Genomic DNA, 8177 nt, shown 5'->3' on the forward strand with positions numbered 1-8177 from the left:
GATTCAGAGTGTTGATTTGATATTCCTGCTGTTTCCTTAAGAATTATGACGTCTGTCTTCAGGTTCAAAGAGATTATCATGCTGAGCACCTTGGAGGTTTCCTCCAGTAAAATGCCTTGTGTAGGCAAATGGGGTACAGCAACCTGATCCTTGATTCTCACAGGCACAGCAGTCAGTTAAAACAAAGCCTCGTAGTTCTATTGGGTGGAGGGTTGGGGGAGTGGAGGATATTGCCTGGTGTAGAAAGACTGAAGGTTGAACACCAAGGGAGTGTTGGGAGGAGCAGTTCTTGTCAAGCCACAGAAGATCTATTACATTCTTGGCCCTGGGCAGTTGTACATCTTCATCTCACCTTAGGACAACAGGGTGATGCTTCCCCACGACTCATCCCTGAACCTAGACTATCTGCCATAAAGGCCTTACTTTATATGTCTAAATAGGGAATTTCTCTTCCTTATAAATTTGTAGGGTCAGTGTCACCATGTTTTACATTTATGCAACGAAAATGAAAGGAGACAATGAACCATGAGCTTTCAGATTTCTTACAGACTTCATGATCTTTGACAAATGACATTAAAAAATAGTGAGTACACGAGCAGGCCTGTGGTCAGAGGATCTAAACCTTACTAAACAGAAGTGGTTCACTTCTTGGGCTTGTGTGAATCAGTGCCTTTTCCCCAGTGTTCTAGTCTATGACTATATTTGCAGTAAGAAATAGGTACAAGATTTTTCGTACCTATTTAAATAAATAAAATTTTAGTTCCTGTTTACTAGCTTACAAAAACGGGGTCTCTAAAAAGTGAAAACGCAATCCTTTAAAAAAAATTGTATTATTTTCAAACCAAAGATATATGTAAATCCATATGTCTTTAAGGAAGGATTAAAATCTTCCTCCCCAGCACCTCTTTTCCCTGCTTGCTCCTAACCCTGGACCTTTGTTTGAGAGAGAGGTATTAATTCCAATACACAAACAAGGGTCTGGGGCTCTGTTCAGAAAGGACAAACCCGCGTGGTAAACCTCTTCTCACCTTCTCCGCAGATTTTACCACTATATTAAGGGAAGAGAACACACCATAACCTCCCTGCCCAACAGATAACCTCTATATGCACCTCTTAATTCTCAGGTGGGTTTCCCGTGTGCCCAGGTATCTAGAGTTCTTGTATTATGCATCCTTTCTGGGCACCAGAGGCGCAGACGTCGATGTCTCAGCAGAGTATCAAGATAAGGGACTAGAAGACAGTCTAGTAGTGGCTCTGCTCCAAGTGGAGCCTTTTCGAGAGGTTGACAGGACACGGAAAATTTTCAGTTTTGTAGAATGTCTTGGATTTTTGCCTGGGTCAAAATTCTATTTCATTTGACAGATGCCAGGCGTACTGAATACATCTATAATATGGAAGATAGAGAGTGCCATCTCGGGCGAAGGCTCCATAGCTCAGGGGTTAGAGCACTGGTCTTGTAAACCAGGGGTCGCGAGTTCAAATCTCGCTGGGGCCTTCGGGATCATTTTTCCCTCCGAGGCCTCAAAGCGGCAAGGGCCGAAAGACGGTGCCAATGCGGCGGTGCTCGGCAGATACCACCTCTCCTCGGCAGCGCCTGAGAGGATGTTCAGGCAAAATGGACGCATAATAATTCCCTTGCTGCTCACCCGGTCTGGATCCACCATAGCTGCTGATAAATGCCTCTCGGCGGCGTGAGGCTTGTGCAAGCTGGCTTAATAAACACGCATTCCTGCCAGTAGAAGGCTCTCAGATTCACATTTCTTTGAAAAACGCCTAGTGACGTGAGTGAGCCTTGGGGCCGAATTAAAACTCAAGGAAAGCATGGCTCGTTGGTCTAGGGGTATGATTCTCGCTTAGGGTGCGAGAGGTCCCGGGTTCAAATCCCGGACGAGCCCCGTTTTCCTGCTTCTAATAAATAACGTATTTCATTTCTAATAAACAACTTATTTAATATACGTCTGTTACAGCATTTTGTTTACTCTGCTGTGAAAAGTTGAGCAAAGGCCCCCGAGGATGTGAAATAGCAAAGTCAGGGACAGCTCCAAGTTATCTATTGAATTCTGTCTGACGAAGCGGTTCCCCACTCTCCCTGGCGGGTAGGCGGACGTGGCAGTTCCGAGAGCGGGTAAGTCTCTTGACCTCTCAGTGCATCGGCTGTGAAATGGAAATGGTAACACGTTCCCTTTCCCTGCCTACCTCCAGGGACCCCGTTCAGTAAAATAAAATAGTGTTTGGGAGACTGCTTGGCAACGTCAAATAGTGCTAAATACGGGGGTCTGTTCCCCACACCCCCGCCCCTCCTCCCCAAGGGAACTGGGATCTCAAACATACTAACATAATCACCATTTTATGAGTGTGATAATTATCGTTTAAAAGAGTTTTTATGTATTATCATATAGTGTCGTGTCTTTTCTTTCTCCTCCCCCACCCCACCTCCGCCTCTTTAAAAAAAAAACACTCCTGTGGAGTAGGGAACGAATTCTGTTAACTCTAGCAGAACAGCAGAGAAAGGAGGGAATGTAAATCCCCAAAGGCAAATTTTAAAGGCTAAATTTTTAAAAAAAATGTTTTGTGGATCCTTATCAACTTTCTTTATTAAGTGAATAACTATTACAGAAAAGAATAACTCCTTTAGAAGTGAACTGTATCCCCTTCCTGCAGCCAGTTCACCGACATCCACACTCATATTCTCTGTCTTCCCTCCTGTTTCAAGGCTCATCTTTCTCATCTCCTATTTAAGGCAACTCCTTCACTTTCTCATCAGATGAATCCCCTTTGCTCTCCCTTACTCAAGGGCTTGATTTCTGCAATCAACATTCCCTGCTACAGCCCCTAACAACAACTATTTCTCCCACTGTACAAGATCATTCCCATCAGCATACAAACGTAGCATCTCCAAGTCCTTCAAGATCATAATCAGACTTTTATCTCCACCACTCCACGGAGATCACTCTTGTCAGAGTCACTAAAGACTTTGTTTCCAAATCTAAAGTTTAGTTCTCACTCGTCATCATACTCGACTTCCCAGCAGCATAGGGATAATATACTCCTCATTTCAGGAGGCTACTTTTTAGTCTCTTTTGCTGGTCCCTGCCTTCCTGAACTGTCAATTTACAGATGTCTTCTTGTCCTCCTTTTTGGATCAGTCTACAAATACTCATCCAATCATTTGGCTTTAAATACCGTCTCTATACTGATGATCCTTAAATTTGTATCATAAGACTTGACCTAGGTTTGTACATATAGTCACCTGCTTGCCCCACATGAATGAGTTATAGGTATCTGAAATTTACCATGTCTCAAACACTACTCCTGATCTCCTGCCACTCCTCTTCCAACTGCCCTTCCACCACCATCCATGTCTCAGAAAATAGATCCATCATTCATCCAGTTCCCCTATACATTACATCCAATCTACCAACAAAGCCTATTGGGTGTACCTTCATCCATTTCCCAATGCATTCACTGCTAGTATCCTAGTCCAAACTCTCCTTCATCTTTTGACTGTACTCCCACAATAGCCTTCTAACTCATCTTCCTACTTCCTCTCTACTCCCTACTCTAGAGAGCAGCCAGAATTATCCTATTAAAATACAAACCAAAAAAAAAATCTCTTCAGTTCCTAAACATCCAGTAACTTCTCACACATAGAATATAATCCATGATCTTGCCCTTGCATGTTCTGGCCCTGACTATCCCTCTGAGCCCGGCTCCAATCCCCTCCTCCTCCTTCTCACTCGTTCTTCTGGCTACACTGGTCTTCTTACTGTTCCTCAAATACATGGACCTTGTTTCCTATTATGGATCTTTCACTTGCTGTTTCCTCTTTCTGGAATATTATTCCTTCAGATATTCCTTCTGTGCTCAAATGCCACCTCTTTAGAGACATCTTCCTTGACCACTCTTTCCAAAATGGCCCCCAATTGTCACTAGCCCCTGTACAAATCTATTTTTCTTCACAGCATTTATCACTACTTGACACATTTATATACATTTAATTATTTCTTTTTTTCTTCTCTTTCCTCCCCTCTTAGGATGTAAGCTCCACAAGAGAAAAGATTTTGTTATGCTCGCTGCAGTACCCTCAGCACTTAGCCCTGTGTACACGTATAGTAGGTGATTAATAATGAATGAATGAATGAATGAATGAATATTACCATATTCCTGGGTGCACCTGCTGGCTTCCAGAAGCCACAATTAAACAGCATTTATTTTTGGCTTTTGTAGGCTCAGATTGGAATCTTCCCAAAGGACAGGAACCATGGTTTTGGTTTACAATACAAATGGAGAGCCTAAATCAGTCTTCGTCTCTCCACTTTGGCCCAAGTACCTAATTCAGGCTTCTCCTCAATAAAAAACTACTAAACTGCTTATCTGTGGGTAGCAGAATGACACATATCTATATTGATAATTACAGGACTTTCACATTTCTACATTTTTACTGTAGCTTTCTGTGGACAATTTGATCTTTTATTATCTAATCTTTAGTGGAATTTCAACCCAGATGGGAGAAAAGAAAGAGAGAGCCCTGTGGTCTGAAATGTGGCAAAAGGTGTGTTTAAGCAATGAAAACACTTAACATTTTTTGATTGCCAAACTGTTCTAAGCACCTTACATGTGCAAACTAAGTTTTGTAACATTTCCATGAGGAATCTCCATATTTACACATGAAGAAACTGAGGCACGCGGAAGATAAGCAATTTGCCTAAGGGCACACAGCTAGTAGTGTGAGAATAGGACTCTGGTGGTCTAACAGCAGCAGCGGAGCCCGGCGTTTCCACACCCACACCACATCACTACACTGCCTTCCTTAACACTGCCTTTGTTTTGTGCGTGATGATGTCTTACAATGTTCCGAGACCGTTTTCAAATAGTATGGCTTACTTTTCCAATGTGCTTTGTGAGCTTCCCTTGCGGGCAGGCATCGTGTTTTATTCATTTTTTCTGTACCCCCCCAACAGTAGAGCAGTGCCAATAACAATAAAAGTGCTCCTAATATGCCCTTTGGCTGAGTGAAGAAAGGCAAAGCAAAGCTTACAGGTTTATATTAAAGTCCTAGCACCTTACCAATGGGAAACCATGGGTTCAAAGGGATTATTATGACCTTACGATGGTGTTAATGTCTATCATTAAAGAATTTTGACTTATGAAAGACTCAGAAACATGACAAGTCGCAAAACAGTGCAAACCCAGATTCTCTATCAAGTATAGACAAGCGGTTGGACAAGAGAGGAAAGTAAATAAACTCTGTCTTTAAGTGGCAGGACCAGCGCATTCACGGTTGTGACACCCAAGAGTGTTACAAAAACCAGTTGGCAGCGGTGGGATTCGAACCCACGCCCCCGAAGGGACTGGAGCCTTAATCCAGCGCCTTAGACCGCTCGGCCACGCTACCCTGCACCGAACAGCCTGGAAGCATTTCCTGTACCCTCCACTCTCCTCCCCTTCACGCCACATGGTTCATATATTTATCTTTTTAGGAGGCTCTTCATATCTCTTTTTTCCCCCTTTCTTCCCGATTTGTTGTGCTTTCTTTCCTCTTTGTAGCCACAGTGCTTGAGATTGATGGAAAGAGTCGTTTTACACAAGCGCAGGGAGTCTCGAGAGACCCAACAACCTTTGTTAGCTCTAACGGGTACGGAGCGCCTACCTAGGCTGGTCACCCGGGAGAGTCGGGGTCCTCTCGGGCCGCGGGCGGGCTTTCCACGGAGGGCGCCACACGGCGAGAGCTTTCGCTACTTGAGATGCTGAGTCTGGGGTCCTGCGGAGAGAAGGCGCCTGGATCTTCCCGGAGGAAACGCGGAAGCTCACCGGGCGGTGCGTTCCATAGCATGTAAGGCAGGGCCAGAGACGTCCCAGCCTGGCCGAGCCAAGAAACAGGTCAGTAATGTGCCGAAGCCAGAAGTCTCCGGAATTGGGCCCAGCTCTCCGGCCGACAGCGGGCAGAGAGGTCGGTACAGGTCAGGGAGACGCCCTGCTGGGAACGCGGGTCCTCTCCCCTCCCCAGTGCCACGGGATCACCCCTCAGCCTGTGACTGTCCCTGATGAGATTGCCTGCCATCATTCCCGCAGCATCTCTGGCCCACTCGGAAGCGAAAATATGCAGCGCAATTAATGTTGATCCTGAACCTTTTTTCCTAAAAAAGGTGTGGCACTGCATTCGGAAATTTGGACGAGAGCATGCAGTGATTTGTTCCTCCACTAGGTGTCACCCATGCCCACAGTTGGTAAAAGAAGAGTTTACAACCATGGACGTGGCGAAAAGTTTCCATACTAAAGTTTAGAAATGGAAACGCGGCTTGCGTGGCTCGTTGGTCTAGGGGTATGATTCTCGCTTAGGGTGCGAGAGGTCCCGGGTTCAAATCCCGGACGAGCCCTACTTTTCCTAGCCAGCGGTCTTGGTCTTGGTCTTTACCTTACTTCCCATAAAGCCTCTGATTTATTGATGTTAAACACCATCACATTAAGCAAGCACCCTATGTAGCTACTATTACAGTATGAACACCAGTTTATAATCCACTATTGCAGATTTATATGTATCTCTAGACCAATGCTCCTTGTATTATTAATTCACGAGGATAAATGACAGATGTTATTAGGTATATTTCATACAGTATTTCTTCTACGAAATCATTATTTCTAAAATCAACCATCATTTCTCTTTTGTAGTTTTTTTGTTATTAGCCAGGAATTGTTCCTTTAGGACTTAGGGAGGTGTATTTTATATTAACAGCTTCACATAACCCTCAATTTTCCTCCACTGTAAGCCTGGGGGCCCACTGGGTGCTGGGACCTCCGCAGGTCAGCAAGTGCGACGACGTGTCTCGTCAAAGAAAGCCTGGACTCCCTCCCTCAGTCAAGCCTAACATTCCAGGGCCCTTGGGTGTGTGCGCGTCAGGGTACGGGAGTCGCTGGTAACGCAGCACCCAGGGAGTGAACTTCTCAACAGGGACGCTCAAGCCTGCCTGCAGATGAGGCTTAACCTGTAACCATTCACTGCAGTGTCCAACACCGAACCAATTACATTGGGGTCTTTGAGGATGGGGTCCCCACATGGTTATGCCCTTCACCCCTACTCGCTCCCTACCTGCTGGGTATGCAGTGTTCACATCCTCTTATTTCAGTCTGATGTGCCCTGACTCACCTGATGAACAAGACCCAGAAACCACAGGTATTTTTCACCTCACTCTTAATTATTCTCCTGAGTATTTAACTTCTAGTACCTCTTCAGACATATGGAAGAACTGTGAAACAAATAATCTCGGAATCATCTTTTAGTGCTTCCTCTTATAACCTACGGTCAGTCCTGTAACAAATGATGTTGGCTGTACTTTTAGAATATTTCCAGAGTCCAAACACCTCTCACCACCTCCTCCACCACGTTTGTAATCCAAGGCACAACGACCTCTCCCCTGCACTAGTGCAGTAGCCCCTTAGCAAGCCTCCCTGGTTGGCCCTGGTGTCTATTCTCAACATAGCATAGATGTAACCAAGTAGGACCCTATGGGACCTTCCCGGGACAGGCCTTCCCCCATATCCTCTGCTTTAGCTCCTCTCTGAAGTACCTAGATAGCAGTATTTGATGCACATTTCCAGAGTTGTTTCCAGAGTTGTTTTACAGATGTGAAACCGCCCCCCCCCCAAATGGAAGATGTTAACTACTTGATGACCATGAGCACACAGCCCCAGGCCTCCTGGAGCCTAAGGACTGATAGTGTTAACCCCTGTGACACCGCTCTGTTTCGTCACCATCAGCCAATCAGAGAACTGTGCATGAGCTGATCACATACCCTGCGACCACCCTCCCTCACCTGGCTTTCAAAAATCCTTTGCCGAAACCTTTCAGAGAGCTCGGATTTTTTAGAGCAAGAGCCAGCCGGCTCCTTGCGTGGCCCTGCAATAAACCTTTCTCTTGCTCCAAACTCCGACATTTCAGTTTGTCTGGCCTCACTGTGCATTGGGCACATGAACTTGTGCTAACATTGGGTACATGAACTTGTCCTATTAAAGCCTAGGACAGAGCTGATCATTGCTCTGCTTAAAATCCTTTGATGCGTCTCCATTTCACTTCATATAATATTAAAACTCCTTGCCATGGCTTTAAAAATCTCTACATGACTTCGCCATTTCTTGGACTCCCCTCACTTTTTTGACCTCATCTCCTACCGTCTCTCCCT

General features: G+C 45.1%; 4 non-coding genes across 4 annotated transcripts; 3 read left to right on the forward strand and 1 right to left on the reverse strand.

Moving 5' to 3' along the window:
- The first annotated feature begins 1422 nt into the window (after positions 1 to 1422).
- Positions 1423 to 1495, forward strand: TRNAT-UGU (transfer RNA threonine (anticodon UGU)). The gene has a single exon. It is a non-coding gene; the product is annotated as a tRNA-Thr (tRNA).
- Positions 1496 to 1823: 328 nt separating this feature from the next.
- On the forward strand, positions 1824 to 1895 carry TRNAP-AGG (transfer RNA proline (anticodon AGG)). The gene has a single exon. It is a non-coding gene; the product is annotated as a tRNA-Pro (tRNA).
- A 3418-nt stretch (positions 1896 to 5313) lies between these two features.
- TRNAL-AAG (transfer RNA leucine (anticodon AAG)) lies at positions 5314 to 5395 on the reverse strand. The gene has a single exon. It is a non-coding gene; the product is annotated as a tRNA-Leu (tRNA).
- A 910-nt stretch (positions 5396 to 6305) lies between these two features.
- On the forward strand, positions 6306 to 6377 carry TRNAP-AGG (transfer RNA proline (anticodon AGG)). Its single transcript has one exon. It is a non-coding gene; the product is annotated as a tRNA-Pro (tRNA).
- Positions 6378 to 8177: the final 1800 nt, after the last annotated feature.

This window comes from Lagenorhynchus albirostris, chromosome 1, assembly GCF_949774975.1.
Source record: "Lagenorhynchus albirostris chromosome 1, mLagAlb1.1, whole genome shotgun sequence".
Classification (NCBI taxonomy): Eukaryota; Metazoa; Chordata; class Mammalia; order Artiodactyla; family Delphinidae; genus Lagenorhynchus; species Lagenorhynchus albirostris.